The 21,118-nt window shown below is 35.2% G+C and overlaps 1 protein-coding gene across 1 annotated transcript in view; it reads right to left on the bottom strand.

The window, feature by feature from the left end:
- Nucleotides 1-21,118, bottom strand: part of WDPCP (WD repeat containing planar cell polarity effector) — a gene marked incomplete at its 3' end in the record, with an annotated part of 364,337 nt that overhangs the window by 103,000 nt on the left and 240,219 nt on the right. The gene's annotated exons all lie outside the window — the stretch shown is intronic.

The following is a 21,118-nucleotide window of genomic DNA, read 5'->3' as shown; positions in this document are numbered from 1 at the left end:
AATTTTCTTGAATTGGAAATCATAGCTATAGCTAGTGGCAGTTACTTAAATAAATGATTTTAAGTCTGTAGGGAAAAAGACAAGCTTTTAAATCAAATGTTTGACGTACACAGTTTTGTCAGGGAATAAAAATCTTAGTGGCTATTTTCTTTAATGAAATTTTACTATCTGAGATAGCTTCTTCAAAATTCAATTGTTCATTATGATAAGCATTTTGCAAGGAATATTATTACACAAATTTGTCTCTATATTTATGTGTCCAGGACATATTACTTTGTTAATATTATTAATACTGCTATTATCTTGAACTCATTCAGTCAACAAATAATCAGTGCCTATTAATAATAGTACCAGGCACTGTTGTGAAAAGAGAGTTCAATTATAATACCAATTCTCAACAAGCTTTGAGCCCAATAGGGAGAAAGACCACTGTAAACAACAATTAGTAACAGTGTGATAGGTTTTATGGCAGAGTTAAGAATGATGTGGAACCAAAGAGAAGGATCTGGTCCTTGATCTGCATCTTGAAGGACAAATAAGAGTTATACTAGAAGAGAAAACAGAGAAAAGGCAACAGAAAATGAACGATATCTGGTGCATATATGTAGAGAAGCTTGAGACTACATGAGTCTATCAGGCGATGGCAAGCCTTTCAATATGGAAGGGATGCTGGATGTGTGGGAAAATGCAGTGGAAAATAATTCTAAACAAGTAGACAAAGCCACTAAAAAGGACTTAGAACTCTTTTTGGTTAAGAGAGTTAATGTTGGAATGAGAATTTTACTGCAACAAAAATGGAAAAAGAACATGAATAACAAGTTTTCAATGATGAAATATAAATGGCCTATAATCATGAAAAGGCATTTCACTTTTCCTGATATTGAAAGTTGAAAAAATGTTATTTCAAACTGGACAAGTTTTTTAAAGTTATTACTTACTGGTTGCAAAGTTTGGGGGGAAATAGGCTCTTATGACATTCACTGGGAATACAGACTTTATGGAGCAAGGGTTGGTAAACTATGGCCTATGGGCGAAATATAGCCTGCCTTTTGTACAGTACTTGAGTTAAGAATGGTGTTTACCTAGCATAATGCCTTCCAGCTCCATTCATGTTGCTGCAAATGGCAAAATTTCATTCTTATTTATGGCTGAGTAGCATTCCACTGTAAGTGTACGTATGTGTACATATATACACACATACATACATATATGATATATATATATTATATCACATTCTTCTTTATCCAGTCATCTGTTGATGGACACTTAGGTTGCTTCCATATCTTGGCAACTGTAAATAATGTTGCTATGAATATTGGGGTGCATATATCTTTTTGAATTAGTGCTTTTGTTTTTTTCAGATATATACTCAGGAGTGGAATTGCTGGGTCATACGGTAGTTCTACTTTTAGTTTTTTGAGAAACCTCCATACTTTTTTCCACAGTGGCTGCACCAATTACATTCCCACCAACAGTGTATGAGGGATCCCTTTTCTCTACATCCTCACCAGCATTTGTCATTTATGTTCTTTTTGATGACAGCCATTCTGACAGGTGTGAGGTGCTATCTCATTGTGGTTTTGATTTGCATTTCCCTGATGATTAGCAATGTTGAGCATCTTTTCATGTGTCTGTTGGCCATCTGTATTTCCTCTTCGGAAAAATGTCTATTCAGTTCTTCTGCCCATTTTGTAATCAGGTTGTTTGTTTTTTTGATGTTTAGTTGTATGAACTATTTATATATTTTGGATATTGACCCCTTATCAGTGATATCTTTTGCAAATATTTTCTCCCATTCAGTAGTGTTTTTTTTTGTTTTGTCATTATGCTAAGTGAAATAAGTCAGACAGAGAAAGACAAATACTATATGATATCACTTATATGTGGAATCTAAAAAATACAACTAGTGAACATAACAAAAAAGAAGCAGAGTCACAGATGTAAACAGCAAACAGTTACCAGTGGAGACGGAAGAAAGGGCATTATAGGGGTAAGAGATTAAGAAGTACAAACTATTAGGTATAAATTAAGCTACAAGGATATACTGTGTAACATGGAATATAACAAGTATTTTATAATAATTATAAATGGAGTATATATAACCTTTACAAATTGTGAATCGCTATATTATACACCTATATATATATATAATATTATACATTAACTGTACTTCAATTTAGAAAAAAGAATGGTGTTTACATTTTTAAATGGTTGGAAGAATGTGCTCAACCACTCAACTCTGAATGGCTTCGGAATTAGCTTATGCTGCAGACTTGAAAATGTTTCAATCTAAAACTATTACAAGATATTACTCAGCTATAAAAAGGAATGAGATGGAGCTATATGTAATGAGATGGTTAGACCTAGAGTCTGTCATACAGAATGAAGTAAGCCAGAAAGAGTAAAACAAATATTGTATGCTAACTCATATATATGGAATGTAAAAAAAAAAAAAAAAAGGTACTGATGAACCCAGTGACCAGACAAGAATAAGGATGCAGATGCAGAGAATGGACTGGAGGACACGAGGTTGCGGGGGGTGGGGGGGTGAAGGGGAAGCTGGGACAAAGTGAGAGATTAGCATAGACATATATATACTACCAACTGTAAAATAGATAGCCAGTGGGAAGTTGCTGTGTAACAAAAGGAGATCAACTCAATGATGGAACATGCCTTAGAGGGCCGGGATGGGGAGGGTGGCGGGGAGTCAAGGGAGGAAGGGAATATGGGGATATTTGTATAATTACAGCTGATTGACTTTGGTGTACCTCAAAAACTGGTACAAGAGTGTAAAGCAATTATATTCCAATAAAAAAAAAAAAAAAAGAAGGACCCCCAGGTGGGCATAAGATGGAATTCTCTAATCACCTAGGAACCCTGGTGACAATCAGGCTGGGTTTGAGAGAAGACCAAAAAAGAATAAAATAAAAATTAAAAAAATAAAAAATAAATAAATAAAACAAAAAATTTAAAAATAAAACTATTACAAGGAAAACAGTACTTATATGTGAAACTCAGATTGTGATAAAGTCATTTCAGTGAGAACTAACATTGTTTGATTTCCAAGTAATATCAGGCTGCATTATATACTTCCTGCACTGTCAAAAGTTAAAAAAAAGAAGTGAGATCTCCATTCCTATACAAATTCCCAGCAATATATTTCAGTCCACAGCAGCATTTTTCAACCTTGATACAAGTGCAAAGGAAATATCCATATTCCAAAGTCTGTTTAATGGTGCAGTTAAGGAAATATAATTGGAAGTAATTAATTTGCAATGTAATAACATGTTAAAAGGCAGTCTAGCCTTTAGCTAATAGAATTCTAAAAATACCTTCTGATCGGTGAATAAGTGCAATTAAACCATACGCTCATGGATTGATATCAATATTTGGCAGTACCCATCTACGAGGAAAGAAATTTGCAAAGTTGAAATATGTAAAATCTCACCATAGATCAGTATCCACAGATGAACACTGCAATAGATTCTGTTGATAAGGAATACCACCTTTCAACCCTTATTAAGTAAAATGTTATCCCCCCCAAAAGAGTTCCATTATTCACTTCTGTAGAATTTTATTATGATAATCGTACTTAGTGATTCAATTTTTAATTTTATCAATAAAGAATTGTGGAAATTTATTTTCTATCATACTCAATTATTACATTTAAAATTTTATCAATAAAGATGTATGGAAATTTGTTTTCTCAAGTATCTAAATAATAATCTCAATTTTGCCTCCTGGCCCACAAGCCTATAATATTTGCTATTTGGTCCTTTATGGAAAAAGTTCGATGACTCCATATTTTAATAATATCTCAGAATTTTAAATTTGCATATATATACTTTTGGAAAATCTTCCGAAGGAAATGATGTGACCAGTCTTATGTCCAAGATTGGTGATGACAGCAATACTTTTAAGACTATCTTCTAGTTTTTTTTTATTTTTGCTTTTTTTTGGCTGTGCCATGTAGCTTGCAGAATCCTAATTCCCCAACCAGGAATTGAACCTAGGCCCTTGGCAGTGAAAGCATGGAGTTCTAATCACTGGAACAGCAGGGAATTCCTGACAGCAATACTTATAACAATAAAAAAATTGGAAGCAACTTAAATGTGCATCAGTTGAAAAAATCATGCTGTTTTTTAATCCAAGAGTGGCATGATACTTTCATAATAGATGCTTATATTCAATGAAGAAATCAGCAGTAATTTTAAAATATATACTCCCGTAATCAATTTGCTAGTATTTTATTCAATATTTTGCACCTATGTTTTTTTAAATTGAAATATAGTCGCTATATAGTAAATGTATCTATGTTCTTAAGTAAGAAATTCTATCACTTTACTTGCACTTGACTCTAATAAGCCCTCAACTGGTATCAATGTTATACTAGCCTTATAAAATAAGTTAAGGTGGCTTTTTTTCCTATCTGTCTCTGGCAAAATTTGTATGTGATTTTTCACTGAAAATAAGCAAAAGCTATACAATGCATTTAAGAAGAAATTACCACCTATTACTGAGTGACATAAATGAACACCTGATTAAAATGCAGATATACACCTGCTTATGGCTGAAAAGACTATAAATACATCATCAAGGTATCAATTCTGACCCAAAATTCAGTGGAATTCCAATCAAAATCCCTTCAAGATTTTTCATGGAACCTGACAAGTTGATCTTAAAATTCATACGTGAAAGTAAAGGGTCAAGAATATCTAAGACTTATTCTAGTTAACAGTAAGACTATATAAAACCACTAGTATATAGGCATATAAATCGAAGAAAGAAAGTTACTTATAAGAAATATCCTTTTTTTGTGAGTTAAAAATGTTAGTACTTTATGTTTAACAGTGATGTAAGTGTTGGCTATAGCATCTGTGGTTCACAAATTATTTCTGGAACATTTTCTCAGTCTCTCTCTCGATCTTCCTTAATTCTGTGATTTCTACTCTTTATTTTTTAATTGTTATAGGGAATTTAGGTCATTAATTTCAAGAAGGTAATAAGGCTTAGCAGTTTTTGAGTTGATATTATATCTGTACCAGTAAGGTTTTCATTTCTTAATCTTTCTGTGGGCCTCCTCACTATTCATATATCTGAATGTAGTTTTTAATAAAATGCAGTAGAGAGTATATTTCTGTAACTCCATGACTCAGTATGGGACAGTTCATGAATCTTTACTGTCTGATAAAAGACATCAAGTATCTAGTATCTATATCCCTGCCCCGCCCCCCATTGGCTATCCTCTGGCTGTATTTATTTTTTAAATTTTAGATAGTTTCAGTGTTGCAATTTAGTTTAAGTGTTGGGTATATACAATTAAATATGTTCATATACCCCTGTGAAATAGGCATGTTCTAAATAAGTCAAGAAAGTAAAAGCCACTTGGCTTTATATTTCATTTTCATGTCTTTTACTTGATTAGGCCAGCACATACAAGAATAGAGGACATGCAGTAAAGCTGGTTGAGACTAAGGCTAAGGTACTGTTAAATGATATTAAATACATAGCAAGAGAAAACTACTGGGATAGTTATGCCCTTCTCATCTTGACTGTAAATTTAATTAATACTTATTAATCAAAAAGTATTCTACAAATAATTATGGAGTGTTTACTATGTGCCAGATGCACAGGTGAATATACTACAAAGTTTATAAAGCTTAAGCTTCTCTGCCTCTTATTTGTACATGACCTTCCCAGTACCTAATTCTGTACTTGAAATGATAAATTCTTTTTTTTTAATTTTCTTTTTTAAATTGAAGTATAGTTAATTTACAATATTATATTAGTTTTGGGTATACAGCACAGTGATTCAGCATTTTTATAAATTATACTCCACTTAAAGTTATTACAAAATAATGGCTATGTTTCTGTGCTGTACAATCTATCCTTGTTGCTTATCTTTTTTATACATAGTAGTTTGTAACTCTTAATCCTATACCCTTATCTTGCCCCTCCCTCCCTTCTCCTTCCCTACTGGTAACCATTAGTTTGTTTTCTATATCTGTGAGTCTTTTCCTGTTTTGTTATATATGTTTGTTTATTTTTTAGATTCCATATCTAGGTGATAATATACAGTATTTGTCTTTCTATGACTTATTTCACTAAACATAATATTCTCTAGGTTCATTAAATTATCCTTCTTAAGAAGTATAAGCTTCAAGACCTATAAAACACGGATCTGCCCCCGATACCCATCCATCAAGGTTTTCACATACTAGGGAACTGTGTTACTGTACTGTGCTTAGTTGTTTAGAATCATGTGTCTGGGAGGCACATGGCACAAGGAGACACTGTAACTTGTACAGTCATTTTTTGTTTCCTTAGTCTCTTTTTGGAGACTTACTGTATAAGATTAAAATGGCATGTAGGGACTTCCCTGGTGGTGCAGTGGTTAAGAATCTGCCTGCCAATGCAAGGGACACATGTTCGAGCCCTGGTCTGGGAAGATCCCACATGCCGCAGAGCAACTAAGCCCGTGTGCCACAACTACTGAGTCTGCACCCTAGAGCTGGTGAGGCACAACTACTGAGCCTGCGTGCCACAACTACTGAAGCCCATGCACCTAGAGCCTGTGCTCCACAACAAGAGAAGCCACTGCAATGAGAAGCCCACGCACGACAACCAAGAGTAGCCCCTACTCGCCACAACTAGAGAAAGCCTGTGTGCAGCAACGAAGACTCAATGCAGCCAATTTAAGAAAGAAAAAAAAAAGCAATGTAATGAGTCTAAAGGGATAACATAGATGACAACAGATTTGAAAAGTGTCATATTGGTAAATCCCAACATTTACTGCCACCCAATCAGGATTACCTAGTGAATGGTTTTATCATAAAAATGTTACTAACTTGGAAGCAAGTTTTCAGAAAAATATTCAGAAGAATGAACCACTTAGTGTGTGTCATTCTCAACGACAATTTTTAATTTACCATTTGCCAAACTGCCTTATATTAGTAACATCTTTTAGCACTATTAAGTGAAATTGGCTTCAACTGAACAAAAGATGGCAAACACTGATAGTCTTTGGCCATGATCCAGGTTTAAAAATTTACACATAATCCCATCTGTATCATCTAAGATCTACAATAAAAGACTTGCTATTCCTGGGAGCTCATTACCTTTCACAGATGATGTTTAATGTACTACCAGAATGAATATGCAGATTTACAACAAAAAGTATTTAAAGCTAGGGAGCTCCCTGGCAGTCAGTGGTTAGGACTTGGTGCTTTTACTTCTGAGAGCCTGGGTTCAATCCCTGGTTGGGGAACTGAGATCCTGCAAGCTGTGCAGCATGGCCAAAACAAACAAACAATTTAAAGCTAAAGAAAAATCTATAGAAGGACTTACAAAGACATGTCAGTGTCTTTATAAGTGCTTATACACATTTGAGACTATCATGGTCTAGCCCTCCCTCCCTGCTATATTTTACTTACTTCAAATCAATTGATAAATCGAAAATTTAAATTCATAATCTACAAGCTTTACAAGTTTAAGCCTTGTCCAAAACTGCTTTCAGAACATTTAATTTCATGCTGCTTTATTTCTTACCATTTTATTATTTTTAATTAATTTTTGAAGCAATAGCTTAATTTTATTACTTTTATTTTATTATTTTTTCCAGACCTTTATTGGAGTAGAATTACTTTACACTGTTGTGCCAGTTTCTGCTGTACAACAAAGTGAATCAGTTGTATTTATACATATATCCCCATATCCCCTCCCTCTTGAGCCTCCCTTCCACCCTCCCTATCCCAACCCTCTAGGTCATCACCCGTCATCAAGTTGATCTCCCTGTGTTATGCAGCAGCTTCCCACTAGCCATCTGTTTTTACATTTGGTAGTGTATACATGTCAGTGCTACTCTCTCACTTCATCCCAGCTTCCCCTCCACCGCCCCCCCCACCTCCGTGTCCTCATGTCCATTCTCTACATCTGCATCTTTAATCATGCCCTACCACTAGTACCATTGTTTTAGATTCCATAATTAGGCATTAGCATACGGTATTTGTTTTTCTGTTTCTGACTTACTTCACTCTGTATGACAGTCTCTAGGTCCATGCACCTCACTATAAACAACTCAATTTTGTTCCTTTTTATGGCTGAGCAATATTCCATTGTATACATATGCCACATAATCTTTATCCATTCATCTATTGATGGACACTTAGGTTGCATCCATGTCCTTGCTACTGTAAATAGTTCTGCAATGAACACTGGGGTACATGTATCTTTTTGAATTATGGTTTTCTGAGAGTGTATGTCCAGTAGTGGGATTGCTGGGTCATACGGTAGTTCTGTTTTTAGTTTTTTAAGGAATCTCTGTACTGTTTTCCACAGTGGCTGTATCAAGTTACATTCCCACCAAGAGTGCAGCAGGGTTCCCTTTTCTCCACACCCTCTCCAGCATTTATAGCTTGTAGATTTTTTTTGAATGATGGCCATTCTGATCAGTGTGAGGTGATACCTTATTGTGGTTTTGATTTGCATTTCTCTCATAATTAGTGATGTTGAGCATCTTTTCATGTGTTTGTTGGCCATCTGTATATCTTCTTTGCTGAAATGTATATTTAGGTCTTGGTTTTGGATGTGGTTTTGGATGTGGTTGTTTTTTTTTTTAGATGTTGAGCTGCATGAGTTGCTTGTATATTTTGGAGATTAATCCTTTGTTGATTCGTTTGCAAATATCTTCTCCCATCCTGAGGGTTTTCATCTTTTTTATGGTTTCCTTTGCTGTGCAAAAACTTTTAAGTTTCATTAGGTCCCATTTGTTTATTTTTGTTTTTATTTCCATTACTCTAGGAGGTGGGTCAAAAAGGATATTGCTGTGATTTATGTCATGGAGTGTTCGGCCTATGTTTTCCCCTAAGAGTTTTATGGTGTCTGGCCTTACATTTAGGTCTTTAATCCATTTAGAGTTTATTTTTGTGTATGGTGTTAGGGAGTATTCTAATTTCATTCTTTTACATGTAGTTGTCCAGTTTTCCCAGCAACACTTATTGAAGAGGCTGTCTTGTCTCCATTGTATACTCTTGCCTCCTTTGTCAAAGATAAGGTGACCATATGTATGTGGGTTTATCTCTGAACTTTTTATCCTGTTCCATTGATCTATATTGCTGGTTTTATGTCAGTACCATACTGTCTTGATTACTGTAGCTTTGTAGTATAGTCTGCAGCCAGAGAGCCTGATTCCTCCAGCTGTTTTCCTTCTCAAGATTACTTTGGCTATTCATGGTATTTTGTGTTTCCATATAAATTTTATAATTTTTTGTTCTAGTTCTGTGAAAAATGCCATTGGTAATTTGATAGGGATTGCGTTGAATCTGTAGATTGTTTTCGGTAGGATAGTCATTTTCACAATGTTGATTCTTCCAATCCAAAAACATAGTATATCTCTCCCTCTGTTTGTATAGCCTCTGATTTTCTTTCATCAGTGTCTTATAGTTTTCTGCATACAGGTCTTTTACCTCCTTAGGCAGGTTTATTCCTAGGTATTTAATTCTTTTTGTTGCAATGGTGAATGGGATTGTTTCCTTAATTTCCCCTTCTGATTTTTCACTGTTAGTGTATAGGAATGCAAGAGATTTCTGTGCATTAATTTTGTATCCTGCTACTTGACCAAATTCTTCGATTAGCTCTAGTAGTTTTCTGGTAACATCTTTAGGATTTTCTATATATAGTATCATGTCATCTGCAAACAGTGAGTTTTACTATTTCTTTTCCAGTTTGGATTCCTTTTTATTTCTTTGTTTCTCTAATTGCTGTAGCTAAAACTTCTAAAACTATGTTGAATAATAGTGGTGAGAGTGGGCACCCTTGTCTTGATCCTCATCTTAAAGGAAATGCTTTCAGTTTTTCACCATTGAGAATGATGTTGGCTTTGGGTTTGTCATATACGGCCTTTATCATGTTGAGGTAGGTTCCCTCTATGCACACCTTCTGGAGAGCTTTTATCATAAATGGGTGTTGAATTTTGTCAAAAGATTTTTCTGCATCTATTGAGATTATAATATGGTTTTTATCCTTCAATTTGTTAATATGGTGTATCACATTAATTGATTTGCATATATTGAAGAATCCTTGTGTTCCTGGGTTATACCCACTGTGGGACCTAAGAAGAGAAAGGGAAGCCTCTCTGTACAGCCACAGGAGGAGCAGATTAAATACCCACAATCGGTTTGGTAGACCCTGCCTCTGTGGATTACCTAATAGACGAGTTTTCCTACAATTGAGGCTGTGGATTCTGGGGGCAACTGTGGTCCCACAGTCCTCAGGGTTCAGTTTTGGTTTGGTCCCACCTCTGTGTGTGGGCCACTCTCAGGAGGCTGCACTGGCTGCTGGGTAGGTGTGGACAGTGACCTGCCTTTCACACAGAACCCTTGGTGGCAACAACAGCAGGCTCTGTGTTCTGATATAACAGCCGTGGCTTGCAGTGACATTCACGTAGGTGTTGCCCTGCCATCTGTGAGCACGCGGAGTAGGAAGCTCCTATGGCGGGCTGCCTCTCAAGTACCCTGAAACAAAGGTCTTCGGTCTCTCTCTCAGGCCCAGGCTTTTCCCCAGACTCCATCCTGGCTAGCTGTGGTGCACTAGCCCCCTGTAGGCTGTCCTCACGCAGCCAACCCCAGTCCTCTTCCTAGGGTCTGACTTCTGAAGCCCAAGCCTCGGTGCCCAGCCCCCACCTGCCCCAGCAGGTGAGCACACCAGTGTCTCAGGCTGGGAAGTACTGGTCAGCACCGATCCTCCGTGTGGGGATCTCTTCACTCTGCCCTCCATGCACCTTTTGCTGCTCTCTCCTCTGGGAGCTTCGAAGCTCCTCTCGTCCATGCCAGTGAAGGGGCTTCCTAGTATGTGGAAACTTTTCCCACTTCATAGCTCCCTCCCAGAGGTGCAGGTCTCCTCGGGATTCCTTTGTCTGTTTTTTCTTTTTCCTCTTGCTCTACCCAGTTATGTGGGGATTTTCTTGCCTTTTTGGAAGTCTGAGGTCCCCTGCCAGTATTTGGTAGGTGTTCTGTAGGAGCTATTCTACACGTAGATGTATTCTTGATGTATTTGTGGGGAGGAAGATGATCTCCATGTCTTATTCCTCTGCCATCTTCCTCAAGCTCCTATTTTTTTCTTTATTAAGGAATAGTTGTTTTACAATGTTGTGTTAGTTTCTACTGCACAGCAAAGTGAAGTAGAGTTCCCTGTGCTATACAGCAGGTTCTTATTATCTATTTTATACATATTAGTGTATATATGTCAGTCCCAACCTCCCAATTCATCCCACCTCCACCCCCACTTTCCCCCCCTTGGTGTCCATACATGCTTTATTTCAAGTAAAGTAAAATGTTGATACACTTCTTTTTGTACTTATTTAAAAATAACATTTCTTTTCATAGGACAAACCTAGCTAATATATTTTAAGAATTAGGAATAAAATATTTCTTATAATGTGTTAATATTTTAGAAATGTCATATTTGTAGATTTGGGGAAAAAGTAACTTTCAAGGTAAGGAAGTATATAAAATAATTTATCTCAGTTACATTTATATAAATATAAATTTTAGTAATCAGTTTTTAATGTCTACATAAATATCTACATAAATAACTTTCCTTATATAAGAACAATGAATAATCACTTTAAAAGTTAAAATATATGATAATTTATATTTTGTTACCAAATGGAGAATTTACGTGGAATAACACATATTTTCATGTTAAAATAAGTTTTTAAGTTTTCAACTCGTAAATAAAACCCACTGCTTCTTTTTAGGAGTTATATTTTTGGCTTGCTTGAATTTTGTTCTTGGAACTACTGGTTTATTTAAATTCATCAATTTTAGTCAATTCAATTTTTTCAGATTATTCATGTTCACTAAATTTTCATGTTTACTGCACTGTTATATATATTATTATCATAGTTTTTAAAAGTATTCTGATCATTCTGTATACTGCTATGGAGTGATTCCTGGCATATTAAAACAAAATTAAGTTACTATATATAGAAAACCCTAAATACTCCACACAAAACTACTAGAACTGATAAATGAATTTAGCAAGGTAGCAGGATACAAGATTCACTTACAGAGATCAGTAGCATTTCTTTACACTAACAATGAAATATCAGAAATGGAATTTAAATAAACAATCCCTTTTAAAATTGCATGCAAAAAAACCCCCAAACAAACAAACTTAGGAATAAACCTTACCAGGGAGGTGAAAGACTTATATGATGAGAACTACAAAACATAAGTAAAGGAAATTGAAGATGATTCAAAGAAATGAAAAGATATGCCATGCTCTTAGATTAGAAAAGTTAAAGTTGTTAAAATGACTATTCTATCCAAAACAATCTACAGATTTAATGTGATCCTTATCCAATTATCCATGACATTTTTCACAGAACTAGAACAAATAATCCTAAAATGTATATGGAACAGTAAAAGACCCAGAATTGCCAATAGCAATCCTGAGGAAAAATAACCTTCCCACTTCAGACAATACTACAAAGCTACAGTAATCAAAACGGTGTGGTATTGGCACAAAAACAGACATCTGGATCAATGGAACAGAATAGAGAGCCCAGAAACAGACCCACACACCTATGATCAGTTAATCTTTGAGAAAGGAAGCAAGAATACACAATGGGGAAGAGACAGTCTCTTCAGCAAGTGGTGTTGGGAAAATTGGACAGTCACATGCAAATCAATGAAGTTAGAACACACCCTCACCCCACACACAAAAATAAACTCAAAATGGCTTAAAGACTTAAATGTAAGACATGACACCATAAAACTCCCAGAAGAGAACATAGGCACAACATTCTGACATAAATCATACCAGTGTTTTTTTAGGTTAGTCTCCCAAGGCAATAGAAATAAAAGCAAAAATGAACAAATGGGACCTAATCAAACATAAGTCTTTTGCACAGCATAGAAAACCATAAACTAAATGAAGAAACCTACAGACTGGGAAAAAATATTTGCAAATGATGCAACCAACAAGAGTTTAATTTTCAAAATATATAAACAGCTCATGCAACTCAGTAAGAAAAAAGCAAAAGACCCAATCAAAAAATGGGCAGAAGATCTGAATAGACACTTCTCCAAAGAAGACATATAGATGGCCAATAGGCAAATGAAAAGATGCTCATAACAGCTAATTATCAGAGAAATGCAAATCAAAAGTACAGTGAACTACCACCTCAAACCAGTCAGAATGGCCATCATTAAAAAGTCTAGAAATCATAAATGATGGAGAGGATGTGGAGAAAAGGGAACCCTCTTACACTGTTGGCAGGAATCTAAATTGGTGCAGCCACTATGGAGAACAGTATGGAGGTTCCTTAAAAAACTAAAAATGGAGCTACCATATGATCTAGCAATCTCCACTCCTGGGCATGTACCCAGACAAAACTATAATTCAGAAATATACATGCACCCCTGTGTTCATAGCAGCACTATTTACAATAGTCAAGATATGGAAATAATCTAAATGTCCACCGACAGATGAATGGATAAAGATGTGGTATGTGGGGACCTGCCTGGTGGTGCAGTGGTTAAGAATTCACCTGCCAATGTAGGGGACACAGGTTAGATCCCTGGTCCAGGAAGATCCCACATGCCATGGAGCAACTAAGCCCATGCGCTACAACTACTGAGCCAATGTGCTGCAACTACTGAAGCCCACGTGCCTAGAGCCCATGCTCTAGCAACAGGAGAAGCCACCACACTGAGAAGCCCATGCACGTCAACAAAGAGCAGCCCCAGCTCACCACTAGAGAAAGCTCACATGCAGCAATGAAGACCCAATGCAGCCAAAAATAAATAAATAAATAAATCTTTAAAAAAAGATGTGGTATGTGTAGATGTATGTGTAAGTGTATGTGTGTATATATATACACACACACACACACACAATGGAATATTATTCAGCCATAAAAAACAATGAAATATTGCCATTTGCAGCAACATGGATGGATCTACAGATTATCATACTAAGCGAAATAAGTCAAAGAAAGACAAATACCATATGATATCACTTATATGTGGAATCTAAAATAGGACACAAATGAACATATCTATGAAACATTAATAGACTCACAGACATAGAGAACAGACTTGTGGTTGCCAAAGTGGGGTGTAGGGGAAAGAAGGATAGGGAGTTTGAGATTAGCAGATCCAAACTATTATCTATAGGATGGATAAAGAACAAGGTCCTACTGAATAGCACAGGGAACTATATTCAATATCTTGTGATAAACCATAATGGAGAAGGATATGAATAAGAATATATATGTATAACTGAATCACTTTGCTGTTGAGAAGAAATCAGAACATTGTAAATTAACCATACTTCAACAAAATAAAAAAACAAAAAACAATCAAGTTGCCAAACACTGTTTTGGTATGCTACTAAAACAGGAGTTTTATTTAAAAACAGGGGTACAGATGAATATATATGCATATTTAGTTATATATATACACATTCTATAAGTGAAGGATAAAACCAAAAGTGACAACCTTCAAAGGGAAAGAAAGGAACAATGTGAAGAAAACAAAGATTGTAGCTAGACCTCACTGAATGTGCCATTTTTAAAGATCTGATTTTAGAACGATTCTTATATAATTATAAAATAAAATCACATAAAAAGTATTCCTCAAACATCAAAATCAAAGTTAATGAACAGTATATCAAATTGGTGGCATTACTTGAGATCGGCAAAGTACAGCCTGTGAACTAAATCCAACCTATGACCAGTTTTTATAAATAAAGTTTTATTCAAATACAACCAAGCTCATTTGTTTACGTATTGCCTATGTCTGGTTTCAAGCTACACTGGCAAAGCTCAATAGTTATGACAGAAATTAATGGCCCACAAAGCCTAAAATAGTTGATGTCTTCCCCTTTACAAAAAAAAGTTTGCCCACCCTTGTTCTAGCTTTTTTCCCTGGAAAACAATGACAAACTTAGTAGAAATAAGCACCCTAGCACCCAGTCTGTGAACTTTAATGGCCATCTGCTACTAAAAGAAGAATTACTTGGGAACACTGTTGATTTCAGGTTGGGGGTACCTTGTTATACAAGAAAGCAAGGAAGCTATCAGTACTACTGGGGCCATCCCAATAGAACTCAGGAGCCAACTTGAAGGGATTTCCATAGCTAAACATGACTGCAAAAATACTATCATCTGTACATTCTTTAAAGGAATAAAACAAAATCCAGACTCAACAACGCAATATTCATAAAATCTAGCTTCCAATAAAGATACACTAGATATGAGGACTAAGAAAATGTGACCCTAACCAGGAGCAAAAATGGTCACTTGAAACAGACCCAAATGAACTAATGTTTTACAGGAAATACAGGAGACAGAGAAACATGTTAATAAGCACTCCAAAGATATGAAGTTGCCACATGTCAAAATATGAGAAACTCTACAGGGCAAACGGCTCAGTTTTTTCAACAGCAAACTGCAAAGCAAGCAGGGAAAAGAGAGGTAGCTGGAATTCAATTTAAACCACTGAGACATATCAACCAAATGTAATGTTGGACCTGGTTGATCTGGAGATCCAACTACCTTTTAGGTTTTTTAAATAAATATTTCTGGAGATAATAGAGAAATGTGAACATCAGTTGGATTATGTGATGATATTAAAAAACTAAGAATTTTTCTAGATATGATAATAGTACTGTGGTGATGTTTCTTTATTAAAGAAAAACTCCTCTTTTAGACATAGTGAAGGGTTTAAAGTAAGATAATATGATGCATCAAAATAATCCAAAATAGGATGTAAGGTGGTTGGAGATATAAATGAAAACTGGTCATATATAGATGCTTACTGAAGTTAGGTGATTGGTATATGGCAGATCATTATTCACTCTGTTTTTATCCATGATAAAAATAAACTCAAACCAAAATTAATAGCATCTTCCTATTTAGAAACAAATTTTCTTTGCCTCAATTATGTCCTTTTCAGTCCTAATGTTTGTTTGTGTGTGTGTGTGGATGGTGGGTATGTGTGGTCGTCTTTTTCTGTGCCTTGATGATACTTTTCTAAACTATTATCTTACAGGTCTTTTCTAGACAATGGCTTTGATTTTATTGAGAAATTCTACTTTAAAAACTTTGACTTAATTTCTTCTTTTATCTTCATTAATTTTATTTCCCTACATTCTTTGGATTTGTCTTTGTCCTCTTGAGATGAAAGGACAGGTCATTTTTTATTTCAGATTTTTTTTTTTAAATAATGAATTTAAGGCTATGAAATTTCTTCTGAGCAATACTACTTTGGCTGCAAGCCACATCTTGATATGTAACATTTTCATTGTCATTAAGTTTATAATTTCCACTTTGACATCACCTTTAGCCCAAGAATTATTAATAAGTACGCTGTTAAATTTGGGAGCACATAAAGTTATTTTTTAGCAGGATGATCTTTTTGTAGTTAATTTTTACTTGTATTGCACAGAAATCACTGAAAATGATTTCTATGATAGAAATCTTTGGAATATGTTCAGATTTCCTTGGTGGCTTAGATATGATCATTACCTAAAATAACTTTATTAATAATATGTATTCTGTTTATTAAATATATCTGCATTAGCTCAGATTTTCTAATTATGTTATTCAAATCCTAATATCATTACTGTTTTTTTCCTTATTCGTGTATGGTTTTCAGAGAAGGGTGTGCTAACATCCGGCACACTTTGTGGATTTTTCAATTTTTCCTCGAAGGTTTTTCTTATAAAAAATACATTTTGGAGCTCTGTAGTCAAATGAATAGTGCTATGTCTACTTGATGGATTACTTCTATTATCAAGTATATTATTATAAAGGATCTCTCTGTATTAGTTATCTATTGCTGCATGATAAGTTACCCCCAAAGTTAGCAGCTTAAAACAACAAACATCGATCATATCATAATTTCTGAGGGTCAGGAATCCAGGAAGACTTAACTGGGCGATTTGGACTCAGGGTCTCTCATGAGGTTGCAGTCAAAATGTTGGCCAGAGGGGCTGTCATCTGAAAGTTTGTGGATGAAGGCTCTGCTTCTAGATGGCTCATTCACATGGCTGGCCAGATGCAGTTCCTTACCAGCTATTTACAAGATGCATCTGTATTTCACTGCTTAGTCCTCTCCATAGGACTGCTTGAATGTCCTCATGACATGGCAGCTAGCTTCCCCCAGAGCAAGTGATTAGAGAGAAAGGGGCAAAAAGGAAGCCACAACACATTTTATTACCTAGTTTCAGAAGTCACACATCATAGCTGAAGTGAGTTACTCTGTCCAGCTCACATTCAAGGGGATGAGAGGATAAGGCACCACCTTTTGAAAAGAGGAGTATCAAAGAATTTGAGCACATATTTTAAAAGTACCTCACCTTCTTTTCCCCTTTTAATACTCTTCTCTTTATATATTTTGTATGACACTCGGTTTTGGAAGCATTTATTTACATATATTTTCCCATTTGCACCATGTTATTTTGGGTTTGGAGTGATTTTTATATGCAACACATATCTGGATATTTAAAAATCCAATTTTATGGTCTCTGATTTTCAATAGGTGAATTTAATTCATTAACATTATAATTACTAAGCATTATAAATGCTTAGACATTATTGACAGCTTAATTTTTACTTTCTACTTGTCATACCCTTATTTCCTTTTTATTATTTCCTATTTGTTCTGTAATAATTTATCGTTTTCTTTTTTTCATTTTTCTTATTTACTGATTCTAAAGTTATGCCATTTGTATTGAATATTCTTAAATTCTTAACATACTCATATCAGCTTATTTTTCTCATAATACCCGGGGTTTATCAGTATTTACTTACTTTGACTTCTCTACTCACCCACCTTGCTACAACCATGTTATTCACCCCTGCTTTCCCAGGAACATTTTTCTGATCCTAGTATCCCCTTTCCCAGGTCATGGAGAGCTTTTGGTGCTTCTCTCAACTCTGGGAGCCATCTTATCTGGACATTTAGGTGTATGCTTTCTTTTTTCAATCTGATTTTTATGTTTTACAGTTTTCAGTGGATTCCTCACAGTTTCTGGTCCCTTACGTATTCTTGACTTGAATTCTAGTTATAAGTTTTAAACACACACACATGCATGTACATTCCATCACTTATAGAGATGTGGCACAGGAGGGAGAAGTTGATGTATGTACTCAATCCAGTGTCGTAAAACAGAAGAGGTACATTTCATTTAGAAGTTAATTCTTCAGAGTAGAGACTTCTGACGGGGAAGATTTGAACTTGGAAATCCAAGATAGGTTTGAGTCAATAGGGGTCAGAAAATGTTATATTCATAATATTGTATATAATTACAATTATGATGTATATAGTAAATGGTAATTCTTGCTTCAGAATTTTACAGGTATAAAACTATTCTAAATAAAAACAGTGCCAAAGAAGCTATTTTATGTCAACTTGATCACAAAGTGAGTGCCTAGGAGTGGCAGATGTAAGCCACGCTATAGAAATCATGCCAATGGAAGACAAACTACCCAAAAGTATCATGCCAAGGGAAGGCACAGATGGCTAGAGAGCAGCAGCTATAGGTCTTTTTATAGCATTATCAAATGGCACACACTTGACATTCCAACTGGTCCCATGCCAATGGCCAAAGTAATTAGGAATGCCAACACGAGAGAGATCAGAAGGCATACTCATCCTCATGCCATCCAACACGGGGCCAGAGAAGCAATCTTGGGTGGTAAATGACTGGCCTTTATGCCACAGTAATAATTAGGTTGGAGACATCACTTGAATTTTGAAAAGCAGAATAAGGTCCCAGAGATGCAGAATTAAAAGTATTTCTGTGACCAACAGAAATAGATTTCAAAGCCACGCAGATTCTACCTAGAGAAAACATGGACAATAAAGTCTAGAGCTGTGACAACAGTGAGAATATCAAATATTCTCAGAGTTACAGAGAAGTTTCAAGTACAGTACAAGGATCTTTTTTTTTTTTTTTCTGAATCACTGGAGAGGAAGTTGCCAACACACTCTTGAATACGTTAGTGTTTATTTCCTACAAATTTGGATATTCTCCTACATAACCACAATCAAATCATCAAAATCATGAAATTAACACTGATAACATTACTCCCACTTAATCACTGAAATTTCACCAATTGTTCCAGTAATGTTCTTCACATCCGACAGATTCACTTCTTGATAAATTTAATTGCTATGTTTCTTTAGTCTCCCTTAGTATAAAATAGTTCTTCAGTCTTTTCACTGATGTGAACTTGGAATTTTTGAAGAATATATAGGCTAGTTATTAGAATGTCCCTCAATTGGTTTCAATTGGTGTTTCTTCATGATTAGATCCAGATTATGCACTTTTTTTTTTCAGGAATGCCACAGAAGGGCTGTTGTGTTCTTATTACAATATATAAGGTTGCAAATTATTTTTATTTGTTCCATTTTGATCATTTGATTAACATGGTGTCTACCAGCATTCTCCACTGTAAAGTAACTTTTTCCTTTTGTAAATAATACATGTATTGTGGGGAAATATTTTGACACTATGTAAATATCCTGTATCTCATGAAACTGTCTCTCATAGTTACAGCATTCGTTAATGATTGTTGCCTTATTGAATGACTACTATGATGCTTGTCAAATTGTGATTTTCTCATTGCTTTTATATTTATCAAATGGCTTCATTTATTTACTTATGTACTTACTTGTATCAGTATGGACTCAGGGCACCTCATTTTATATAACAGATTACAGGAATACTCTGGAGATATTGTGGGTTCAGTTCCAGACCACTGCAATAAAGTGAATATTGCAATAAAGCAAGTCACAAGAATTTTTTGGTTTCCTACTGCCTATAAAATTTATGTTCACACCACACTGTAATCTATTAAGTGCGTGATAGCATTATATCTTAAAAAACAATGTACATACCTTAATTTTAAGATGCTTTATTGCTAAAAAAGAAAATGCTAAAACCATCACCTGAGATTTCAGTGAGTCTGTGGTAGTAACATCAAAGATTACTGTTCACATATCACCATAACAGATAATAATAATAATAATAATAATAATAATGAAGTTTGAAACTGCAAGAATTACTAAAATGTGACACAAGGCCATGAAATGAGCAAATATCACACCATGAAAAATGTCATGATAGAATTGCTTGACGTAGGGTTGCAACAAACCTTTGATTTGTAAAAAATTCAGTATCTGTAAAGCATAGTAAAGTGGAGGTGCAATAAATGAGGTATGCCTCATACCATACATTTTTAAATATTCATTAAAATTCAATTAAAAATATTTCCTAGTTTCTCTTGTGATTTCTTCTTTGATCCATGAGACTTTCAGAGAAGCACTGTTTAATATGCAAATAGTTGGGAACTTTGTACATATACGAATGTTATTGACTTGTAATTTAATTCCTTTGGTGTCATATTTCAGTTTTCTAAAGCAGCGGTCCCCAACCTTTTTGGCACCAGGGACCACTTTCATGGAAGACTATTTTTTCACGGACGGGGTGGGGGTGGAGGGGTGGGTGCGGGGGGCTGGTTCAGGTGGTAACCCGAGTGAGATGGGGAGCCATGGGGAGCAGCAGATGAAGCTTCACTCACTCACCCACAGCTCACCTCCTGCTGTGCGGCCCCAGGGCCTGTTCTAAAGTGTATTATGCTTTATTTTATGGGCCAGCAGATAGTCTATGTTTAGTGAATATTCCATATGCATTTGAAAAGAATGTGCATTCTAAAGTTGTTGGATATGGGTTCAAAAACTGTCAGGTTAAGGTGGTTAAATGTGTCACTTACCTTTTTGGAATTTTTTTTACTACCTGTTCTGTGAATTACTACATTTGTCTTTTTCTCTTTTTTGTTGTCAGCTTTTGCTTCATGTATTTGAAACTCAGTTATTTTGTACATAAACATTGAGAATTATGTCTTTCTGCTTAATTTTCATTATCACAAGTGTCCTTCTTTATCTCTGGTAATACTTCCTTTGTCCCAAAGTCTAATTTGTCTGATACCTTACTGTTTGCATGGTACATCTTTTTAATTTCAATTTATTGTGTCATAATAACTGAAGTGTTTCTCTTATACACAGAATATAACTAGGTTTTGCTTTTTATCCAATTCCTCAAT

This window comes from Hippopotamus amphibius, chromosome 7 (genome assembly GCF_030028045.1).
Source record: "Hippopotamus amphibius kiboko isolate mHipAmp2 chromosome 7, mHipAmp2.hap2, whole genome shotgun sequence".
In the NCBI taxonomy this organism is placed as follows: Eukaryota; Metazoa; Chordata; class Mammalia; order Artiodactyla; family Hippopotamidae; genus Hippopotamus; species Hippopotamus amphibius.
The sequence above is the reverse complement of the archived record's forward strand: the minus strand, read 5'-3'. Positions and strand labels throughout refer to the sequence as shown.